At 43.6% G+C, this 24,913-nt stretch overlaps 1 protein-coding gene across 1 annotated transcript in view; it reads left to right on the top strand.

Annotated features, from left to right (window-relative positions):
- The first annotated feature begins 17,564 nt into the window (after positions 1-17,564).
- Positions 17,565-24,913, top strand: part of RAB3B (RAB3B, member RAS oncogene family) — a 64,878-nt gene continuing 57,529 nt past the window's right edge. The window contains exon 1 of the mRNA XM_072723978.1: positions 17,565-17,736. The gene's annotated coding sequence lies outside the window, so the exon portion shown is untranslated. The remainder of the gene's footprint in view (positions 17,737-24,913) is intronic.

Below are 24,913 nucleotides of genomic sequence, written 5' to 3' on the forward strand. Positions count from 1 at the left end.
TTAACGTTTATTTGAAACAAAAAATGGAATTACAATGTTGCTGCTGGGCAAAAACAGATACTTCACAAAAGATATATCAATAGCCAATAAGCATATTATTAGGCATCAAAGAAAAGCAGATTAGAACTAGGAGATGCCATTTCCTACCTGCTGGAATTGCTAAAATTAAAAAGACTGATGATGGGCACCTGGGTGGCTCAGTGGTTGAGCATCTGCCTTTGGCCCAGGGCGTGATCCCAGGGTCCCAGGATCAAGTCCCACATCGGGCTCCGCCTCTGCCTGTGTCTCTCCCTCTCTCTGTTCTCTCATGAGCAAATAAATAAAAGGCAAGTAGTTAACAAGTATTTGATAAGTCTTTTTGGTATGCTTTCTAGAAACTGAGAAAGCGAATGGGCAACAAATCCTTTCACCAAGTAGATGCTTTCTATTTCTTTGCTTATAATGTGATTGAAAGATGGCCTAATTGAATTATCAACTGGTACATCATTTGAAATTTTTGATGTTAGATCACTGTGATTTTGGGACATATAACTCAGTTAAGAGTTGAAAGACTTCAATGCCATTGCAAAAACAAAACTCCTTCCTTCCATTCCCATGTATTTATTTATGTGAACATTTCTCAGCATTTCTATTTCTAAACGTAATAGGTACTGTTTTTTTTTGTTTTAATTTTTATTTATTTATGATAGTCACAGAGAGAGAGAGAGAGCGAGGCAGAGACATAGGCAGAGGGAGAAGCAGGCTCCATGCACCGGGAGCCCGACGTGGGATTTGATCCTGGGTCTCCAGGATCGCGCCCTGGGCCAAAGGCAGGCACCAAACCGCTGCGCCACCCAGGGATCCCGTAATAGGTACTGTTAAGAAAAATTGTTTAAAACTTTCAATGTTTTTGTAGAGCATTGTTGTAACAAGCTTGCATAAAGAGCTGTCTGATTTTCTAAGAGAATATAACTTAATTTGATTTACCATTTACTATTAAATAGGGCACAAACATTTTACAACTCAATGGAGTTAGATATTAACTTATAAGAAAGTTAATTAGATGAAAATAATTTCTTTCCCAGGGAGAATATAACTTTAAAAGTTGGCTCTATTGCCTTTCGGTCATTAACCGGTTTTATATTTGATTTGGCAGGGTTTTTTTTGTTTTTTTTTTGTTTTTGTTTTTGTTTTTTGATTTGGCAGTCTTAATTCAGGATTCCTTTTTGTTACTGGCTATATATATATATATATATATATATATATATATATATACACACATATATATATATACACATATATATATATGTGTATATATATACGTATATATATATATATACACACACACACATATGTATATGCATGCATTTCTCATATCCTCCTTTGAATTGGTTTTGTCATCTTGCTGGTCCTCATTAATGAGTTAATAAAAAATTTGGCATGTGCTCAGAAACTGAGAATTAAGTTTTTAACATTTTGAGAATTACTTTTGGTATTAAAAATAGAGTTAATGCTGAATCCTGCTAGCCATAAGTAACATTCTTCCCACAAATACATGAATCATATTTTTAAAAAGTTGTATCACTGGGGATCCCTGGGTGGCGCAGCGGTTTGGCGCCTGCCTTTGGCCCAGGGCGCGATCCTGGAGACCCGGGATCGAGTCCCATGTCGGGCTCCCGGTGCATGGAGCCTGCTTCTCCCTCTGCCTGTGTCTCTACCTCTCTCTCTCTCTGTGTGTGACTATCACAAATTAAAAAAAAAAATTATCAGCATTTGTAATGCTTGTTTTTTCTTTTTTAAAAGATTTTTATTTATTTATTCATGAGAGACACAGAACTACTGAGACAGTTCAGACGCTGAACTACTGAGCCACCCGGGCTGCCCCTGTAATGCTTGTTTTGACTGACATACTAATGATTTTTATAACTAAATCTGGAAATTTAAAAAAAAAATTTTAACTCTTATGTTTTTAACTTAGTTTCCTTTAAAAGCAGGGCCTGAGATAAGGCCTTCTGTATAGGTCGTATATTTCAGGAGGAGATTCTAGAGAACAGGAGAGGGGAGTGAAGCACAGTAGGGATGGTCAAAACAGGGTTCATTATTGAGCTGGTTATCCTTCTTAGTCGAGGATTGCCTCAGAGGAGTTAATTTCCTAAGAAACTATATGTATAGAGGTGACAGAGAGCCTTGAGGCAGAAAGCAAGAGATAAAGGAATGCAGCACTTTTTTTAAAAAAACTATCCTATAATCCTGTAGTTGCACTACTAGATATTTACCCCAAGGATACAAAAATACAGATTGTATTATAGAGGCACATGCACCCTAATCTTTGTAGCAGCATTATTAACAACAACCAAACTATGGAAAGAGGCCAAATGTCCTTCAACTAATGGATGGAATATTACTCAGCTATCAAAAAGAATGAAATCTTGTCATTTGCAACGACAGGGACAGAGCTAGAGTGTATTATGCTAAGTGAAATAAAGTCAGTCAGAGAAAGACAAATACCATACGATTTCATTCATGTGTAAAATTTAAGAAGTAAAACATGAACATATAGAGCAGGGAAAAAAGAGAAAGAAGAAAAGAAACCATATAGACTCTTAACAATAGAGAACAAATTTAGGATTGATAGAGGGAAGTGGGTGGGGGTTGGGCTAGATGAGTAATGGGTTTTAAGGAGAGCACTTGTTATGATGAGCACTGGGTGTTGTGTGTAAGTAATGAACCAATGAATTCTACTCCTGAAATCAATATTGCACATATGTTAACTAACTAGAATTTAAAGAAAGTTTGAAGAAAAAAAAAGAGATAAGGGAATACAGTGATAGGTACATATCCTCAATTTCCTAATGTAGCAGGTCACCACAGTGACAGCTAAAGGGGGATAAAAGAGGGCAAAAGATGTAAAATAAGGTATGAAAGTTATCTAACATAGTTTCTTTTTTTTAAAAGATTTTATTTATTTATTTATTTATTTATTTATTTATTTATTTATTTATTTATTTATTTATTTATGAGAGACATGGAGAGAGAAAGGCAGAGACACAGGCAGAGGGAGAAGCAAGCTCCATGCAGGGAGCCCCACATGGGACTCGATCTGGGGCCTCCAGGATCAGGCCCTGAGCTGGAGGTGGCACTAAACCGCTGAGCCACCAGCGCTGCCCTCTAACATAGTTTCTTATAATCAAAAGAAATTTTAGTATTTTAATTCCAATTAAATACATATTTTTACTATAGAGAAGTATGGCACAGTGATCAATAAAAGAGTATTTTTTAAAAGGTTTTATTTGTTTTTTTTTTTTTTTTTTTGAGAGAAAGAGAGCACGACCAAGGGAGAGGGGCAGAGGGAGAAGCAGACTCCCCACTAAGCAGGGAACCCAATGTGAGGCTCCATCCCAGATCCTGGGATCATGACCTGAGCCAAAGACAGATGCTTAACTGACTGAGCCACCCAGGTGCCCCAATAAAAGACTGTAAAGCATATAAAAGCATTTCATTCAGTTAAAATCCTGTGGGTATGGTGAAAGCAATACATGTTTAAGGAGAATCTGTGATAGAAAATTTACAACTGTTAAGAGCTTGTGTATGTATTAGTTTTAAGGGGATAAGGTGGGTATAACATTTCTGTGGCACTCAGATTCTAGTGTATACAGTCTAAAAAGTGATGTAAGTTTTATTTTTGAATGTTAATATTTACAGTATGCCAGAAATTATGTCCTTGGCAGTTATCTAATGAAACTTTTAAATATCAAGTTACGTGTGTCAAAAGTACATAGTTTTCAAAATTCTTTCAAGGATTATTCGACCTAAATTTATTTCAAGACTACTGGTTTCAAACATTCCTCAACTGATAGTGCAAATATTTATGTAGCACTATGTGCCAGGAACTATTCTAAACCTTCCAGTGACATTTGTTCTTCTGATCCTGATAACAACCTGATGGATTGGGTTCTATTACCATCATTATCATCTCTGCTTTATAGATTGGAAACTGAGGCACACAGCGGATAAGTAACTTACCCAAGCTAGTAGGTATCAGAGCTGTGATTTGAATGTGGGCAGTTTGGTGAATCCACCCTTTTAACCACCATACCATCTGATGCAGTTTGTTTGTAGTCAACCCGCTCAAGGAATGTATCAGTGCCTAGCTATAGAAGGGGTCTAAATTTTCAGGATAACTAATACAGTTACAAAAAAAGAAAACATAATTGTATATTCCAAAAACTTTTTTTCAAAACCCCCTTCTTCATGAAAACAGAAATATTTTATAGTCAGAGCTGAGATTTTTCAGGTATTTGAGGTTTAAATTGGCAGATGTTTAAATTTTTCTTTTTAAAAAGATTTATTTATCTTAAGGGGGAAGTGCAGAGGGAGAGAGAGAATCTTGAGCAGACTCCCTGCTGAGCACAGAGCCCAGGGCAGGGCTGTATCCCACGACCCTGAGGTCATGACCTGAGCCGAAATCAAGAGTCAGACGCTCAACTGGCTGAGCCCCCCACGTGCTCCTTACGTGTTTATTTTATTCTCCCTTGGTGGCATCTAAATCTCAGAGAATCATGCAGAGTCATGGCGTTGCCCCAGCTGACATCTTCCGAGACGGAGGGTATTTCTCCCTGGGCCTGGCGCCTCCCTCCGTGAAAGCGCCTGCGGAGATGTCCGTCTTCCTCTCGGCCTCCAGGGGGCAGTCCACTCACTCGGTTCCTTGGTCTTGTCTGCAAGACCCCTCTGGCTCCTTCAGCCCCTCACTACACTTCTAGTCCCTTCTGTGGGCAGGAAAATTGACCGCCCTCCCGGGCCACTCAAGCAGGAGTGACTGCCCACAGTTAGGCGGCCTCTCCGGGCCTGGCGCTGAGGGGTGCTTGCCTCGGGTGCCCCCTTGCCCCCAGCAGCAGCCGACCTGACGCCACAATCCGGAGGCTCCAGCCAGCTACTAAATCATAATCCATATGGTTATACTGCTTTCCTCCTGTCGGGGATGAAGCAGGGACCTGACTTTATTGGAAGAGAGTCTTCGGGCAGCTCGGGTGGCTCCGCAGTTTGGTGCCTGCAGCCCAGGGCGGGATCCTAGAGGCCCGGGATCGAGGCCCTGCGTGGGGCCTGCTTCTCCCTCCGCCCGTGTCTCTGCCTCTCTCCCTCTCTCTATGTCTCTCATAAATAAATAAATAAATAAATAAATAAATAAATAAATAAATAAAATCTTTAACAGAAAAAAAAAAGGAAGAGAGTCTTAATATGGATTTTTTATCCCACCAAGCTGCTGCTGCTTCTTCTTCTTCTTCTTCTTCTTCTTCTTCTTCTTCTTCTTCTTCTTTTAAAGATTTTATTTATTTATTCATGAGAGACACAGAGAGGGGGAGAGAGAGAGAAACAGAGAGAGGCAGATTCCATGCAGGGAGCCCGATGTGGGACTCGATCCTGAGTCTCTAGGATCACACCCTGGGCTGAAGGCCGCGCTACACCGCTGAGCCCCCGGGCTGGCCTCCCCACCAAGCTTCTACAGTGTCACCCCGTCTGTGGATTTTCAGTCTGCTTTATTTACCATCATGCTACCTGGCTCAAAATTGCCTTGGAGGAGTGAACTCACATTACAGCGATGCTTGCGTGTGAGACCTGGATTGGAAACTGGGCAGGGGTGGGAGGGGAGAGTCAGAAGCCTAGGAGGCCTCGGTTTTGAAGGCATGACCTTGCAGGTGTGACATGGCTCTGGAGCTCACAGTTCCGGCAGCAGCTTCCTGAGCCCCGCTTGTAGCTATGGTGTTATATTCCAGCAGGACAGTGGCTTCCTTAATCCCAGAAGGTACCTAAAGTGGTTTAATCCTGGAACCAGAGCCTGAGAGAGTAGATTCCGAATTCTCCACCTTCCCTATTGATATAAAACTTCCATGTTCTTTTTCAGGACAATCTGTGATATTGTCTGGGAGTCATTCCTTGAGGCTCAGCCCAGTATCTTTTTCCTATAGCCCTTCCACCGATTTTTTAGCACCTAATTTTCTGTATTAAATGCTTTTCTGATTAAAATAGTTAGAATGGCTCCTATTAACCACAACAGAACCATACTGGCTCTAGTGGTAAACTTTCCTAATTAAGATATCATATATATAGATGTGACTCCAAGGTCATCACTTTGAGGTTCTAGATTTGTGACTGGATGTAGTAAATGAAGAGACTTTGGGTTGCATCACCTTTAGTGAGGTGGGTAATTGCACTTTGAGTTGCATTACATTAATTGGGATTTTTCTGAAGTGTAGATAGGGGGCAGGGGGAAGGCTATGTAGGGCAAATTAGTGGATTTTATGGACATTTATAATTCTTTTTCGCCATTGCACTAAAATTCATTCTTAGATTTAAGAAATCCTTCACCTTATACATTTTGAAAAGAAGGCAAAACCCCCTTTCCATTTTAGAAGTTGGAAATACCAGATAATTGCTTTCCCAGCCTCCTCTTCTGCTAGGTTAAAGGCTCATGACCTAGGTTCAGCCAGTCAGATAGGCCTTCTGCAGTTTTCTGCAGCAGAAGTTTGACTGAATTCTTGGGGGGAATGGTGGTTGTAGTGCCCATGTGCAATGTTGGAAACTGGTAGTGTTGGCTGTACAAGCTTATAGCTTAGTGGCAACAGTAGTAGTGTCTTCCCCAGCATATCTGTAACGTGTACCCCCAAAGTGGTTCTCCAGCCTCCTTGGGAATTTATGATCTATTCAATGTTATATAATTTTTTTCCATGAATAAGCCAGAGTAAGTCACTCACTGTGACTGATATAGTTGTCAATAACCATTGTTCAAAAGGTTATAGCAGCATCTTCAAAAGTATATTTCATGGAAGAGAAAGTCCTTGACTCACTACATTTGGACAGTAATATATCTCTTGGAATGATTCATAATTCAAAGGAATATTTTAGAACCTCTGGGAGGTCTCACAAGAAAGAAATTTGTACCTGTTAGCAGACCAAGTATGATGCTGACACACGGAGGGAGGGGGGCACACTGAGAAAACTGCAGTGAAACATGGCCAGAACCAGTGGGTTACGTCAGCTTTGAATCCCACTTTGGTTTTGGACTTTGAGATATGCGAGGTGACATTCCCTTATATTTAAAACAGCTCAAGTTCAGCTTCCCACTATTTGCCATGAAAAGTGATAAGAACCATCATCTAACATCTTAGCTGTTCATTTATTTGACTTTCTCACCACCAATGACGTCAACTCTCTCAGCAACCCACTCCAAGGGTCTCATCTTGTTATCACTCAAAATTGTTCTACCTTTGAAATCTTGAACGCAGATATTCTAGTCTTTGACCACAAGCACCTATTTGTCCTTTTGACCTCACCGATCAACATCTCCTATTACACTTTGACCTTATCCAGTTCTTCTGATGTAACTTGCTCAACTTTCCACTGGTGGATCTATAGGCCTGCCCTACATCTGTCCCATCTTCTCCTTCTTTCCCTCTTTTTCAGTGAAGAAGATGGCTCCTACTTATCAGAGACAAATCAATCCTTCCATTGAGCTCTGGAACTATCCCCTCCTTGTACTTAGATTTTTTCCATCTATAAATGTTTCTTTTTCTCTCTCTTTTGTATCATCCATCTATGGTCCATTGGATCATTCCTATACACATTTAAACAAGCGCTGGTTTTCTCATTTAAAAACAAACCATCTGGAGTGCCTGGATTGCACAGTTGCTTACACAGTGGACTCTTGGTTTTGGCTCAGGTCATGATCTCATGGTTGAGAGACTGAGCTCCATGTCAGGCCCCACACTCAGTGAGGAGTCTGCTTGGAGTTCTCTCCCCTGTCTCCCTTTCTCTCTGCTTGTGCTCTTTCTCTAGTAAATAAGCCTTTAAAAAAATCATATGGAGGTGCCTGACTGACTCAGTCAGTAGAGCATGGAGCTCTTGAGCTTGAGGTCATGAATTCAAGCCCCACTTTGAGGGATAGAGATTACAGTAAAAAAAAAAAATCTTAAAAAAATATATATATAGTAAAAATAATCCGTAGATTTTATGTGTCTCTTCAACTTGACCTATGCTGTCAACCTTTCATCATTCTTATTCATTCTTCAACCTTTACCTTCTCCATTCTGACATATCCCTTTACAACTCCACCTATATGGCTCCTACTAAGGTAATGGAGAAGATATGGGATTAGGAGGTGAGTGAAGGAAATCTAGCTGAAAAAATTATTTTTGAAAGTTCTCTTTCTAATTCTGACTTGCATGGGTAATGCTTGATACAACCTCTAATGCATATTTGATATCTGTGCCAATAAACACCCTGATATGCTGCTGGTCAAAATACTGTATTTTTGTTCATTGCTTTAAGACTTCCAAAGGATCAGAACTACTGAAAAAAAGAGGAAATGTATCCCAGTGGGCCTAACAGTGAACTTTCCTATAGTGTTCCTTATCAAAGCAAATAGCACCACCCTCCACTGTTCTACATGTCAGAGACCTGAGACTATTCTTGACATCTTCTTCTCCCTTACTTCTTAGTCATCAATTACTGTTAATTCTTTCTCCTAAATATTTTTAAAAATCTATTCACTCCTTGTTATAGGCTGATTTATGTCCCCTCTCCATTGATATGCTGACCAATACCTCAAAATGTGACCACATTTGGATATGGACTCTTTAAAAAGGTAATTAAATTAAAATGAGGTCATATTGGGTGGGCCCTAATCCAATATGACTGATGTCCTCATAGGAAGAGATTAAGGCACAGAAGAGGGAAGATCATGTGAAGATACAGGGAGAAGATGGCTATTTACAAGTTAAAAAGAGAGATCTTAAGAAGTCAATCCGATCTCAGACTTCTAGCCTCCAGGACTGTGAGGAAATTAATTTCTGTTATTTAAGCCACCCAGCCTGTAGTAATTGGTTATGGAAAGCCAAGCTAACTAATACATTCTTAGTCTCTATCACCACCAGCAGCAGCATTTGTTGCCTAGATTTTTTGCAGTATCAGATCCATCAGGGAAGGGCTTTTAACTTAACTTGCTGCTATATCCTCAAAGCCTAGGACACAATCTGGCACATAGTAGACATTTAATAAATATTAATGAAACAGTTAAATAAATGAATAGCCACTCAAGCAGTGTCCTTGCAGCCATCCTTGTCTCTGTTTCTAACTGTTCTTCACCGAGATTACTCTCTTTATATTAAAACTCAGGTTACATCATTTCCCTGCTTTATTGTCTCTCTTCCATTATTCTCAGGATGAAGTCCAAAATCAATAATATTGTTTAAGTGGATGGTATAATTTGGCCCACAAGTCACTCTTCGTCTTCAATACATCTTATTCTCTCATTCTATCATGAGTGTTTCAGTCACAATTGTGTTCTTTCCATCTTTCAAAGTTCTTCGTGGCCTTAACACACGCTATTCCCTCACTGGAGTGTCCTTCCCCATATTTTAGCCTACTTCATTCTTCAGAAATCCCACCTAAATGTTATTCTGTAAAACTTTTCCTAATCATGCCACCAAAATGGCCTTATATTTTCACTGCTTTTCCTTTTGTTTAAAAAAAAAACAAACTATTTATTTATTTTTTTGAGAGAGAGAGAGAAAGATAGCAAGAGTGAGCAGAAGCAGAGATGAGAGAGAGAAGCAGTCTACCTGCTGAGCAGGTAGCCCCATGTGGAGCTCAATCCCAGGTCCTGGGATCATAACCATGACTTACAGCCCAAACTGTAATCAGACCTGTATGCCATAAATGAATAGTTGTGTGAAAGCATGGACAGTGTTAATTAATTTCCTAGGGCTAACTGTTCTACTTTAGCTCTCATGTACAAACAGCAAGCCCAAGGTCCAGAAGAAGTACAAATTATCTCTGGGTAAGAAGGATGGAGTAGATGGCAGGATGACTAAGGAGTTTTCTAGATAAAGGAGGGATATTAAGGAAGACACTTAAGGTAGAAGAAGCTGGTTTGTAAAAACACTGAGGTTTAAAGCAGTTTTTGGAAGCTATGCGTCATTCTGTATGTCCAGAGAGCAAGGACCAAAAACCTTAGAAGTGAAAGATAAAGAGAGAAAAGGATCAGATCAAGTTTGCTAACGAGGTTGAATTTTATTCTTATAGTGCAGCAAACATCACTGATTTTTCCAGTTCTTTGTTTAGGTCTGCTTTGTCTCTTACACATCAATACTTAGAAGAGTCATTTAACCCTGCTGAGCTTCAGTTTCCTTTCCTGTTGAATGGTTGTTAAGAGACGTGAGATAGTGTGTGGAGGGTACTTCAGAGGTTCCAGGAATAAAGTAGATGCTTATCAAATGTTAGTTCCCTTTGGGGGCACCTGACTGGCTCAGTCAGTAGAGCATGTGACTCTTGATCTCCAGGTCGTGAGCTCGAGCCCCAAGTTCGGTACACCCAATCTAATTTTTTTTTATTAAAAAAATGTTAATTACCTTTCTTTCACCCCTATAATCAGGTTGATTTCCCCAGATGTCTTTTGGTCTGTCCTGAGAGCATGAAGTTCCCATTTGGAACACAAGAGGGAGTATGAGACTGAACCTTTGCAAAGGGTTACAGGGCCCGGGCCTCCCTTAGCAAACCCTCTGAGAAAGACAAATGGGAGAGGTTCTTCCAAAATCAGAAAGGCAACCTGACTTATTTGAAAGATTCTAAGTAAGTGGTAACTGTTCTTCAGGTTCCTGGATATGTATTTGAAGGGGGAAACTGTTGGCAAGCGTGCTGGATTTAGTTAAAAGATCCCTTAAAGTAGCTGGTATTTTTGACTAGCCTATTATATACCACCTATTTTACATACATTATCACTTTTAATTTAACTCTCTGAAAAAGGCAGTAAAATAATTCTCATCCCCTTTTTACAGATGAGCAACCTGTGTGATCAAGACTACATATGACTACAAATGGTGAAAGTTGGATTTGAACCTAGACCTCTCTGATTCCAAAACTTACGTGCTTTTGATTATCCCACACTGTTTTACCTTAGAAAGCCTTGGGGTTTATTTTCATTCAACTCCCTTATTTAACAGAGATTGTCCAAATAGAGAACCGGTCAGTGGTGAGTGATAACTGATGAGACCAAGAGGGACTTTGTGTCCCGGGTGGACTGAAGACCCCGACCACAGGCCATATCTGTGCCCGTGCTGCTGCTGCCTTATAAACATCCTGCAAGATGTGAGGTTTTCAGTTTGGTCAGTTAGCCATAGCCTCACTCTGGGACAATACTGGCCTATCTGGCCCTTAAGTTCCTCATCTCTAAAATGAGGTGACTCCTTCTCCTCCAACAGGTCTCAACTCAAATGTCACTTCCCTATTTAAATCAACCTATTTAGATCATTCTAACATAATCCCCTCTCCTAGTTACTTTTGTTCCATCATCTTGTTGGAATATTTCCTTTAATGTGCTCATCATTAACTGAAGTTATCTTATGTATTTTGTTTACTTATTTGTTTTTCCCTCTGCCCCAGGATTGATAACCTTCCAATGAGTAGGGCTCTGTATGTGTATTTGTTTATTTAAATATTTTATTTTTTTAAAGTAATCTTTACATCTCACATGGGGCTTGAACACACAACCCCAAGATCAAAAGTCACATGCAGCCAGGCACCCTTGTGGTAGGGGATTTTAAACTGGGTTTAGAGAGAGCCCCCTGCTGCTGCCATGTGGAGCTTGGGTTACAGGGGAAATTGGAGGCTGTGGTGACAGTAGGACAGTGAGGAGGAGGCTGTGGCCCTGGAATGGAGAGGAAGGAATGGAATGGAGAGTGCTCAGGAGGTAGAATGGATTAGCTCCTGCGAAGGACTGGCAGGGTGGGTGAAGGAAGAGGGACGGGCTGGTGGGAGCACCCGGGCTCTGACTATCCACATCTTGAATGTTTCCCCGTGTGTCTCAGATTGCACCGCTGCTGACGGTGGTATGCCCTGATGATGGGACCGTGTCCTCAATGGGCATGTAACCAATTTCACTTATAAACTTATTATGTTAGTGGAGAGAATGGCCAAGCACATTATTTATTTTACAAATGAAGAAACTGAAGCACAGAGAAGGAAGGAATGATTAGTGCATGAAGTGCCATTTGAAATACTCATTTTCTAAATCTATTCCCACTCTGGTGGTAGATTGGTGAAACGCAGCAGGTATCTTCCTCCCTTGTGTCCTATCCATACCCCTTTGTGGTGTGTTCTTTCCAGAGGTGAAGTTTATTTCTCCACTCCTTGGAATCTGGGCTGTGTTTATGACTTGACATGGCCTACAGATAGAGTATATGTGATGTTATGCAATTTCTGAGGCTAGGCCTTAAGGGACTGCATCTCTGCATCTTCTGCATTCTGAGAGGGTAGCCCTGAGGCCTCTGTGGGAGCTGGTCTAGCCTACTGGTAGGTTAGGACTGGAGAAGAACCAGGCTTTCAGCCTTCGGCAGAACCAACTGCCAGACCCATGGGTGAGGCCGTCTTAGACCTCTCAGTCCAAGGGACCGCTCAGAGTGATTTCAGATAAAACCAGCAGACTAACCATTCAGCCATTTACAGAATTGTGAGAAATAATACATTGTTGCTGTTTTTTTTAAAGATTTATTTATTTATTTATTTATTTATTTATTTATTTATTTATTTATGAGAGAGAGAGAGAGAAAGAGAGAGAGAGAGAGAGAAAGAGAGAGAGAGGCAGAGACACAGGAGGAAGGAGAAGCAGGCTCGACTCCAGGAGCCTGACCCGGCACTCAATCCCGGGACTCCAGAATCGTGCCCTGGGCCAAAGGCAGGTGCTAAACCCCTGAGCCACCCAGGGATCCCCATTTTTGCTGTTTTAAGCCACGAATTTTTGGGAGTGGTTTGTCTGCAGCAGTAAGCAACTTCTGTGCTCCTGTTGTCAGTAAATAGCTTCCTGGCCTACCTGATGGTTCATGCAGTTCCTTCTCCCTCATTGCTCGCATTTAATCCTTCCTAAGTACATATCAAAACTCTCTCTACTTCCCCACTGCTAGGACAAAAGGTCTTTTTTTTTAAATAGACATTTTATTTATTTGTTCATGAGAGATGCAGAGAGAGACACACACAGGGAAAGAGAGAGAGAGAGGCAGAGGCACAGGCCGAGGGAGAAGCAGGCTCCATGCAGGGAGCCCGATGTGGGACTCGATCCCGGGTCTCCAGGATCAGGCCCCAGGCTGAAGGCAGCGCTAAACCGCTGAGCCACCAGGGCTGCCCTCTTCTTCTTCTTCTTTTTTTTTTTTTTTTAAGATTTTATTTTACTTATATGACAGAGAGCGAGAGAGAGAGCAAGCACACACACAAGCAGGGGAGTGGCGGGCCAAGGGGCAGAGGACTCGAAATCCTGACCAGAGCTGAAGGCAGACGCTTAAAGGACTGAGCCACCCAGGTGCCCCAGGACATGAGTTCTGATACTCTTCATCTTTCGCCTGGACTGTCACAGCAAGCTCTCGTGTGCTCCCTGTGTGTTAAGTGCTGTCTCTCGCTCCCTACCCTTCCCGTTCTACTTGTCATACCTGCCAGCATCAGAGCATTCTTTGTTACATGCATAGGTTGCCATGTTACTCCATTGCTTAAAGCCTTTTGCTTGCAAGGTAAATTCCAGCATTTTAAACATGATTTATGAAGGTTTTTTAAAAAAGGATTTTATTTATTCATGATAGACACAGAGAGAGGCCGAGACACAGGCAGAGGCAGAGGGAGAAGCAGGCTCCATGCAGGAAGCCCGACATGAGACTCCATCCTGGGTCTCCAGAATCACGCCCTGGGCTGAAGGCAGCGCTAAACCGCTGAGCCCGCTGGCTGCCCGGGATTTACAAGGTCTTAAGATCATCTGGCCCCTGCTTCTTCTCATCCTGTGTTCTGCTACTTCTCTCATTGAGCCCTGTTTCTAGAGCTGCTTCACAGGTTCTGGTGACCTTCTGGCACCTGCTTAAGCTCCCTCATTGCATGAGGCAGCCTCTGAAGGGGTCAGGTGAAAACACTTAACCTGTCAACATGCCTAAGTTCCTAGCTGGTCATGAGGGACTCATACTGGGATGTGGATTTGAACTTTGTAAAGATTTGAACATTCCAAATGATATCCACCCTTATGATACTACTAAATGACTATTCTTATTCAATAAGAAGCATCAATTTTATATTTCATATAAATATCAGGAGCTGGAGAAGGTGATTACTCTGGGAATTAGAAAAGATTTAAGGGAATTTTGTTTGTAGGACTCTTAATCACAGTGGTATTCACTGAACAACCACAATTCTGGAGTCTAATAGAAAGAGTTCTAGACTTGGAATCAGACAGACTTGGTATCTGGTTCTGCCATTTATCAGAGATGCACCCTTGGCAAGTCACTTAAATTTTCTGAGTTCTGTTTCCTCATTTATAAAACAGGAAACATTGTATGATTGTATTGAGGACTAAATGAGATAAAAGACATGAATGAACCCATCATATTTTAAGGTCTTAGTGGTTATAATTATATATATATATATATATATTTTTTTTTTTTTTTTTTTTAAGATTCTATTTATTTATTTGAGAGAGACCATGAGTGGGGGGTGGTGGCAGAGGCATAAACAGACCTCCTGCTGAGTGGGGGGCCCATGCAGGGCTCAATCCCAGGACCCTGAGACTATGACCTGAGCCAAAGGCAGATGCTTAACTGACTGAGTTACCCATGTGCCCCTTGATAATCGTAGCTATTAATCAATCTGATCCAAGGCAAAAGGTAGAGTTTTGGGAGTAAAATATGTCTTTTTTTCTGTTTTTATTTGGGCATTTAGATCTGGAAGTGAAGGCAATTAAATAAAATTTGATTTGTTCTTTCTGGTGGTAACCTACTAGTCAATAGGGAGATAGCTATTGGGGGACATAACTGATACAGTTCAAGTGTCAGAAGGGGCCTCTCTGTCCCCTTAAGATCTAAATGCATTGGGCTTGAACCTCAATTTTCACATTTTATAACCCTTATAAGTTCCAAGCCTTCCTGGAAATTTTTGTAAATTCTTCGAGGGCTGTGTTCTCATAGTCTCTGCCTCTAGTCTTCTTTTTCAACTCAGAAAAACAGACCATTGCACAATTTCACTACTCACTCATCCTCAGTACTCCCCTCAGAAAGCATTCCTGAGTTTAATGGCCTTTACTAAAGTCTCAAGAGTGGCAGAAGGTGGTCACATCATACATATGACAATGTATCCCATTATGCATTCTAGAGCTTAAACACTCTTGTGTCCACCTGCTATGGAACAGTTTCTTCTGACCTTTTACCCATGTAGCCCAACCCTTACCACTCATTTTCCTACTCATCTTTTTTCTTTCCCCTTCCAAGTTCTCTTTATTGCCTTTCCCTCCTATTTTGCCAAGTGAATTCTAAATTCTCCTCCCTTTCCTAGCCAAAATAATATAGTGTTCCTCCTCCTCCCACCCTCACATAGCCACATTCTTCAAGGCCCTGAGTAGGACAAAGGACCTTCTATACATTAGTGTCTATCCTTCTTGGAAGGCAGTTGTGACTAAAAATAGCATTTTTTTTTATAATAACCACAATGTTCCCCATTTGTTGAATGTTTACTATGTGCCTGACTCTCTATCAAGTGGGTTCCAGTAGCTATCTCATTTTCTTATTTGGTCTTTACAATGACCCTGGGAGGGAGGTAGCTCTCATTACTGTTATTTCTACAAATGAGTATAAGGTATGTGCATGTCAGAAAAAATTATGTAATTTGCATAAGATCACAGAGTGAGGAGGTGGTGGAACAAGGGTTGGAAACCCGATCTTGCTGGCTCCAAGTCTGTGCTCCTTCCATTTTACAATGTGGCCTTCCAGGGGAAGGAGAAAGAGAAAGTAATCAGAAGATCCAAGGCTACATAAACACTACACCATCTGTTTTTATATTGCTTCACAACTTTAAAAGGATAATTTTGTATCTTATCTCATTATTCCTGCAAAGAAGGAATAGTATTATCATCTCACCTATTTTGATAGGAGTAAACTAGGGTCTTGTAGGAGATGGGGAGTGAGGGAGCAGGTGGTATAGGATATTTGATCTTGAGATCACAGAGGCACTTGTTTGGGGCCAGTAAGACATTCCAGTGTGACTGTGGGAGCCAGGGAGCCAGGGTGATGTGAAGAGGAGACCAAAGACTAAGGGATCAGGAAGCCACGTGGCTAGTGAAGCCAGGCTGGCAGGACAGGGACTAGTGAGGATAACCACAAGCCTGGGGCCGAAATCTTCAAGGCATAAGGAGTAACTGGGGGTCAGTGATGTTTGTGATGATGAGGAGTAGAAGGTGGGATGGCTGAAGAGCAAAGGAGAAGGAATTCTTGTACAAGGGTAGAAGTGGCAATGCTGACTCCACCTCCTAGTTTTATGGTTTGTGGGGAGTGGGAAAATCAGAAGCCTTCTTGCAGAGGGCTACAAGAGGAGTCTTGGAAGAGGGTCAAGTTTCAAAAAAGGCAAAGAAGTAACCTGAAAACTCTCTGAAGAAGCAGAGGATGTAGAAGAGTTTATTGACAAGGGAATGGGGGTTCTAGAGGTGGAAAGTTCTGCCAGAGAGGTGGGCAGTGGGAAAGTGAATGGGTGGGAGGAGGATGGAGAAGCTCAGAAATGTATAAGGATAAGTTGAAGAGAGAAGTTAGACAACCAGAGAGACTATGAATTGGGCAGTTCCCCAGGTTGGAGAGACAAATTGCAGATAAGGTCATAATGGCACTTGGAGGAAAAATGGTTTTGGTAGCTGACTCAGACCTCTAAGATTTGGAATGGAGGAAGAGTGGGGGGGGGGGGGGCGGGGAGGAGGACGATGATTCTAAGCCAACTTGGCAGCTATATCTGTGACCTTGGGAAGACTTAAAGTGAAGTCCAAGCCAGGATGGGAGGTCGAATTGCCTCCTCTACCTGCCACCCCTGACAGAACTGGGACTTCCTAATGACTAGGCAATAACATTTTCTCACTCCAAGCTACTGCTAATAAAGGGGAGCCATTGAAAGGGTTTGTTTTGTTTTAATAAGGTTGATGGTAACATGGTGATATTTAGAACAATCGCTCAGGCTGCTGGTGTACAGAATGAGTTGGAGAGTGCAAGTGTGGAGGTCCGTAGAAGGCTGTTACAGCAGTGCAGGTAAGAAGAGATGAGGCCTGAACCAGAGTGAGAGCTGTGGACGTGGAGAGGAAGGGCAGGGTGGGATATTTAAGGAGATATTATTACGGGATCGATGGGTTGCGGGACGTAAAGGAGTGCTTAAGGTAGAGGACAAGGCCCAGGTTTCTGACCTCATTTCTTCTCGTAGTCAGCGGTCCAGTTCGGCCTTTCTCCCTGGGCTTTTGTGAGCTTCAAGCGACATGACCGGAGAGTGCCTGGGCAATAATGGCAAGGCCAGGTCCCCGTCATCATCTACATTATTATTAAAGCTCTCTGATCACCGTCGTAAGTTCAGTCTGCGGGATGAGACGTGACAAATCACAGTAGTCGCCCAGATATCGGCGAACTCGGGGTGGGGCGGCGGGGGCCCAAGGTACCACGGATTTCCTACACCTGGCGGCAGCTCGAGCCTGGGGCGGGGCGGGACGGACGCGGGCCCCGCCCCATCGGGCGGCCGTGGGCGGGGCCTGGGCGGCCGTGGGCGGGGCCTGGGCGGCCGTGGGCGGGGCCTCCGCGCAGTCGCCGGCGCCTCAGCCCCAAGTAGCCGCCGTGGGCGCCCGCCCCGCCCGGTCCGCGAGCCCCGCTGCGCCCCCGGCCGCCCGATCTGCGGTCCCGCTGCTTTGCCGGCGGCCAGCCGCTCGTCCCGCGCCCGGAGTCCCAGGTAAGGGGCGCGGCCCGGGTTCCCCTCCCGGAGGGAATCGGGGCGCTGGCGGCGGCGAGCGGGGCCAGGGGCGCGGGCGGCGGGAGGGACCCCGAGGAGCAGGGCGGCGGGAGGCCTGCGGAGGGGGCACCGCGGCCGGGGCGAGGCGCTGGCCCGGGGAGGGGCGCCGAGGGCTGCTCCGAGGGCAGGGGCGGCGGGAGGTGGGGGAGCGCGAGCGGCCCCTGGGGGACTCGGGGCGTTGCGGGCGGGGACACGTAGGGACGGACTGAGCCAGACGGTGCGGGACGGGGGTGCGGGCCGCGAGGGGAGGGGCGCTGGGCAGCGCTGGGTGCTGCTCGGGGACCGAGGAACAGGGCGACGGGCTGTGAGCCGGGAGCTGGGAGCGGAAGGGACGCGGAGCCCGAGGCCGGCGGGCGGGATGGCCGTGGGGGGCCTGGAGGCGCGGCTCAGAGCGGGGAGCTGGGGGCCCGGCTGGGTCTACCCAGACTGCGGAGGGAGGGGCGGGGCGCGGGGGACAGGGCGGTGGCCTGGGACCCGGGCTGCGGGCGCCTGGGGGCTGGCAGCGGAGAGCGGGCGGGGAGCAAGCGGGATCGGGCGTGGGGCGGGCGGGAAGCTGGCGGGATCCGGCGCGGGGCGGGCTGGGATCGGGCGGGGAGCTAGCGGGATCCGGCGGAGAGCGGGCGGAGATCGGGCGGGGAGCGGGCGGGATCGGGCAGGGATCCGGCGGAGAGCTAGCGGGATCCGGCGGGGAGCGGGCGGGGATCGGGCAGGGATCCGGCGGAGAGCTAGCGGGATCCGGCGGAGGGCGGGCGGGGAGCGGGCGGGGATCGGGCGGGGGGCTAGCGGGATCCGGCGGAGAGCGGGCGGAGATCGGGCGGGAGCGGGCGGGGAGCGGGTGGTGGGGTGCGGAGGAACCGTCGGGAGCTTGGAGACCGCGCAATGGGTGTGCTGGGTTGGGCTGGAGGAAGCCAGGTGTGGGTTGTGTGAAGGTGGAAACATAATGGGGCCCGTAGTGAAGTCCATGGGCACCCGGGTGCTAAACGTGTCCTAGCCACTCAGAAGGCCGGGGCGGGGGTGCAGGCACTGAACTCTTCCACTGCCACCTGGGATCACAGACAAGGAGAGAATTTTGGACAGAAAAATTCATCCACTGGCCGCCTCTGTTCTAGAATCCAAATGTGGGAAGGACTTTAGGGAGGGCAAGGAGGCAGCCTCTGGAAGCTGCTAAAGGTGTGGAGCGGAATGCAAGAGAGGCAAGGCCTTCCATCTCAACTTCCTGGAATTCAGATGGAAAGGGGTTAGGGACAATAAAAGGAATATGTGTTCACAGGTGGGTGCCCACCTGTTCTGTGCATATTAAGGGAGAAAGACCCTGGAATTCCATGAAAAGCCCCAGCTATGGTAGTGGGAAGCCTTGGTAGTGTGTTAGCCAGAGAAGACATTTTGCCAGAAGAAGACGGATGGGTAAGGGAAAGCTTTCTGGTCATGAAGGATTGGATGTGGAGCACAGTGTGTTCCTATCAGAGGAAACACTCTGGGAAATGGCAAAACTCTAAAATGATCTCCAGTTCAATAAATAAATCTCCAGTTTCTTAAGGAATATGATGTGAAGAGAGATACCAATAACCTATAGAGGATGCTTTAAAAGATTTCCCCCCTGAGCTCGGAACTCCTTACAGTTCCTCCCCATCTCCCCAGAGTACAGCACAGGGTGTGATGCACAGGAGGTACTCCGTGAATGTTGATTCATTCAGGAACAAATGACCTGTTCATCCCCCATCCCTGAATTATTGTAAGGATGAAACATGATAACATGGGTGAAAAGAGCCTCATAAACTATAAAGCAGTGTACAAAAGAGAGAGGCCACTGGTATTACGCAGGCGTGCCTACATTCTGTGTGAGATGGAATACATTGAAAGCACTGAGCATGCCTGGCAGTTAGTAGGTGGGCAATAAGTGCTAGCTAATATACGGTTTCTGTGGCTCTAAGAGACTGGAGGAAACCGTGAGGAGGTGGGCTGCACTGGGCTGGTGGTGCTGGCCTGGGGAATGTCCAAAGAAAGGTTGAATTAGAAAAGTTAGTCGAGTATGGCTTTAGGGAGGAGTTTATCTATAATATGATAAGGTCCACATTTGCCCAACTCCTCTTCCTATCCTAAATAAATGTTCCCAGTGGGAAGATGGAGTACATTTATTGAGCACCTGCTGTATATCGTGTATTATCTAGATGCTTTACCAACATTGACTATAATTTCCCCAACAATGCTTGTTTTACAAATAGGAAACTGTGTCTTAGTCATGTAAAATTTCTTACCAAGGTCTCACAGCTAATAAATGACAGACCTGGATGCTGAATCTAGTTTGTGTGATTTGGAACCCCAAGCTATTTCCACTACCCAGGATGACTTGGTAGAAGAAAACATGAAGCAGACAGATAAAAAAAAATTGTTAAGAGATTTATAAAGCACTCTCCCATATACTGGGAGAGTGTAATTCTTACAGCACTCTTCTAGGAAGTCTTTGATTAACTCATTGTATAGATGAGGAAACTGATCAGCCTAAGGTTTCACAACTGCCGAGAGAGAGCTGGGCCCAGCCCAGGTCTCAGACTCAATCTTGTGCTCTGTCCATCAAAAGAGAAGTTCATTCATTCACTTGTTTACTAAATGTAAAGCGTTGATCTCTTACTAGAGAGTAGGGCTCTCTCCTCTCTTTCCTCTCTGGAGTTAGCTTCTTCCTTAGGTGCTTGTTTCTGCTGCCTATCAGACTGGAAGCCTTATTTGTCTTTGGAGGGGCCATTTCCTTCTTTTCCCCAGCTTGGGACCAGAGATGACTTCCCAAATAGTCCCTGGGGGGATCCCTGGGTGGTGCAGCGGTTTGGCGCCTGCCTTTGGCCCAGGACGTGATCCTGGAGACCCGGGATCGAATCCCACGTCGGGCTCCCGGTGCATGGAGCCTGCTTCTCCCTCTGCCTATGTCTCTGCCTCTCTCTCTCTCTCTCTGTGTGACTATCATAAATAAATAAAAATTTAAAAACAAACAAACAAACAAATAGTCCCTGGGCCTTCATCTTTATTGCTTGTCACGGAGATAGTGAGCTCCGCTGCTCTATCATTTCTGTGACTGCCACAAAAGACAGGGAAGATCGGATTGATGCTTATCTTATAAATACATTCTGCACTCATATCTGCCTCAGGCGGCTGCCTGCTGGGCTGCTTTTGGCCTCTCTTCCAAATGTCTGTAGCCCCTGCCACCTTCCTGAAAAGATTCCCTTGGAGGCTTCCATCTGAATGTACCTTTCAACAGAACCTCTCTGCCCTCCGGCCCCTCCCTATTCTCACACCACCTACTGGGAAAGCTATGCTGTGTGCCCATAAACAGATGTTGACAGTATGGTAGCAAGTGCTAGGAAAGAGCTGCTCAGGTTGCTAGATATGCTTCTTTACTCACCCTAAAAATGTGAAGTTTTAAATTTCCCCGAGCCTAATCCAATCTGGGAGTCATTAAATAACAAGGTCTAGTCATAATACTCCAACTGATTTGCTGTATAACCTTGGACAAATCACTTGTCCTTATGGAGCCTCATTTTTTTTAACCTGGGAAATGAAGGGAAGTGGATCAGATTAGGAACTGAATGAAACTAATTTTTAGGGGTGCCTAGGTGGCTCAGTTGTGTAGGTGTCTGCCTACAACTTGGGTTATGATCCCAGGGTCCTGGGATGGAGCCCCACATTGGGCTCCCTGTTCGGAGGGGAGCCTGCTTCTCCCTCTCCCTCTGCTGCTCCCCCTGCTTGTGTTCTCTTTCCCTCTCTGTCAAATAAATTAATAAAATATCAAAAAGAAAGAAAAAGAAAGAAAAAGAAAAAAAGAAAAAGGAAGAAAGAAAACAAACTAGTTTCTACTCTTGCCTCACTTCCTGTGGCAGACATACCTCATAAAAGCAGGCACTTTTCCTGTTGATTCTCCAGGAGGCCACATGTGTTTTTCTCAACATGGTGTATGAAGCACATTTATATGTATTCTCTTATTTTAAATTCATAGCAGCTTTCTGCGATGCTTTCTTTCATATCGTATCATAGATGAGAACATTGAGGTTCAGAGTTTAAGTGACTTGCCCCAAGTTCATACATTGAATTATGGGAAAACTGGGAGCCAGGCTTTTTGTTATGATAAAGCTGCCACTCCCAAATCCCTTCTTTTTTTTTTTTTCCCCTTCTTTTTTAAAAAAAATTTATTATTATTATTATTTTAGATTTTATTTATTTATTCATGAGAGACACACAGAGAGAGAGAGAGAGAGGCAGAGACACAGGCAGAGGGAGAAGCAGGCTCCACGCAGGGAGCCCAGTGTGGGACTCGATCCTGGGCGTCCAGGATCAGGCCCTGGGCTGAAGGCAGAGCTAAACTGCTGAGCCACCCGGGCTGCCCCCAAATCCCTTCTTATTCCAAAAATCTAAGAGTGTAAACAGTTGCATCAGAAAAAATGAAGACCAATAATATGACATTTACATCAATAGTCTGGCACATGGCAAATGCTCAATAAATGTTTATCGAAAGGAGTAACATGCCCTAAAAATTTGCTATGGGTCCAGTGTTGATAGAGTGTAAGGATGGACAAAACCCAGATGAATCCAGAAGAGGAGGCAGGTGGCTAATTGTAATGCTCCAGTAACGTAGTCCAGATTAGGGAGAGAACAGTTGAACAAGAGTTGACTGCAGAAGTGACTTAAAGGGGCCAGTGAAATAATATTTATTGAGTACTTCTCATGGGCCAAGAAACCATGCTAGATTAATTACATATGGTAACTTCTCATTCTATTTGTACCATGACTCTGTGAAGTAGGTGGTATTTTCTATATTTTAAAGTAAAACTGCTGTGACTTAAAGAGGTGATAAGACTTGCCCAAAAATTCAGCTGAAGAACAGAGCAGGGATTTTGAACTTCCCTATAACGATACATGGTACTAGGTCTAGTCTCTTCTGTTGGCTGTCAAGCTTGAGCAAATCCTTAATTTCTGGTCCTCAGTTTCTATCTTGATTAAATGGGAATAATAATGTCTGTCCATCTAATTTTGTCTCCCAGGCTTAGAGGATAAAATGAGATAGAGGACCTGAAATGAGGTAAGGATCAAATCTGTGTTTCAGGCATGGTATTCTTTGACCAGCAGTTCCATTTCTAGAGTTTGTTTTTAAGGAAATAAATAAGAAACTGAGCAAATATTTATCTAAAGACATGAACCACTCTGATTTAATTTATAATAATTAAAAATAGAAAAATAAAGATGCAATATTAGAAATTGGTCCTATGACATATCCATAGGATGGAATACAATGTAGTCAATTGAAATGATGTTTATGAAGTGCTGTACAAATCTCAGAAAAATATTGTGATATAATGTTAAGTGAAAAGGAGCAGGATACACAACTAATGGAAAGTATGATCTCAGCTACTAAAATATACATAGAAGATACAGACAAGGATATATGGTAAGCTATCATTTATATATAGATAAGAAGTATAAACATCTCTATGTTCATATATGCAAAGACTAACCCTGAAGGATGCATAAATTGGTAACATGTTTGCTTCTGGGGAGAGGAGAGGCTGGGATCAGGGGTGGAAGCTCAACTAACTCTTCACTATAAACCTTAGGTTACATATTACTTATTGTTTATGGTAAAAATTAAGAAAATAATGCCAACTACAGATGGTGATATGATCATGTTTGCAAATAGTAGAAATTAGAATTTTTTTCAATGTATGTGTTACTTTTTAAATGAAAAAATAATAAAATATAATTTAAAAACAGATGGTAATTTGTTACATGAGAAAATAAGGGAGAGCATTATATGTTTATTGAATTTAAATAGAATTTTTGAAAAAGAAAATAAGGGAGGGAATACATTTAAATGTTAATAGTGGTAGTTTCTGAGTGGATGGGGTGTCTTGTGTTCTTTTCTAATTTTTTATAATGAATACTTTCAAAGCAGAAATTTCTCGTGAACAAACAAAAACGACTGGCAGCAGAATGGAGGATGGTGTGAAGTTGTTGTGGTTGCTTCTCTAGTTTTAAGTAGGAAAAAGGCTAATTCCTTTGAATTGCCAATTCTTGAAACAGGCTCTGCATCTTGTATCATGAAAAGTTGAAAAGTTAGGTCTATAAGACAGTTTAAGCAAGCAATGGCACCCTCTTCTCCAATCTCACCTTCTTCTTCCATGTAAATGTTGTAAGTGTCCAAGTGTCCTGGGCATGTTCCACACCCACTGATGAGCGTTGTCATGGGGCAGATTGATATAGGAATGGGGCTCAGGGTCTCAGATAAAGGCTTGAGAGCTGGGAGGAAAGAGAAGGAAGAACAGGGACCACTGGAGGCTAGTGGTGGCATATTAAAGGGCTTTTAATAACCCCACTTACTTGTCTTACCTTTCTTCAAGAGAGCTTTAAACTTTCTACATTTGTCAGTTCCTTGTCCTTACAGCTCGCCTGAGAGGCTCACAGAGATAAATCCACCAGTCAAAATCTCTTTCTTTTCCTTTGAGAAACAAAAACAGGAATTTCTGAAAAGCATGATACCCTGGACATTATCTCACGGGAGGGCTGTCCTCCCACCCTCCTCTAATCACTTACACAGCCTGTCTAACAAACCACTGCGGAACATAAGGGGAGATTGCAGGTAGAGAAGTAGGGTGCCTGCTGCACCAACAGGACTATGGGACTGAGTGCTGGATTATAGGGTTCAGATCCAAAGTGTTCTAGGAAAAGAGGTGGTGGCAGATTTGAGAGAGCAGGGATCTCAGGGAAGCCCTGGCACATAAACAAATACTTGCTGAATAGATGAGTGAACAAACAAATAAATAAAGGATCAAGGCTTTAAAGGATTTGGAATAATAATGACTTATGTTCATAGCTGTGTGGGATTTACCAGTTTATTAAGGTCTTACTTATTGTCATCTCATTTGAGTCCTGTAAAAGCCCTGTAAGGAAAGAAGGGCAGAAATTGTCCTCTCCATTTTCTAGATGATGAGATTAAATCCCAGAGGGATGATGTAACTTTTATTAATCCAGCACACACTTACTGAGTGCTGATTATGTACTAGGACTTGTGCTAGAGGCTAGAGATGCAGGATGAAGTACATGAAGTACAAGATACTTGGTCTAAAGGAGGAGGAGAATG

This window comes from Vulpes vulpes, chromosome 10 (assembly GCF_048418805.1).
Source record: "Vulpes vulpes isolate BD-2025 chromosome 10, VulVul3, whole genome shotgun sequence".
NCBI lineage: Eukaryota > Metazoa > Chordata > Mammalia > Carnivora > Canidae > Vulpes > Vulpes vulpes.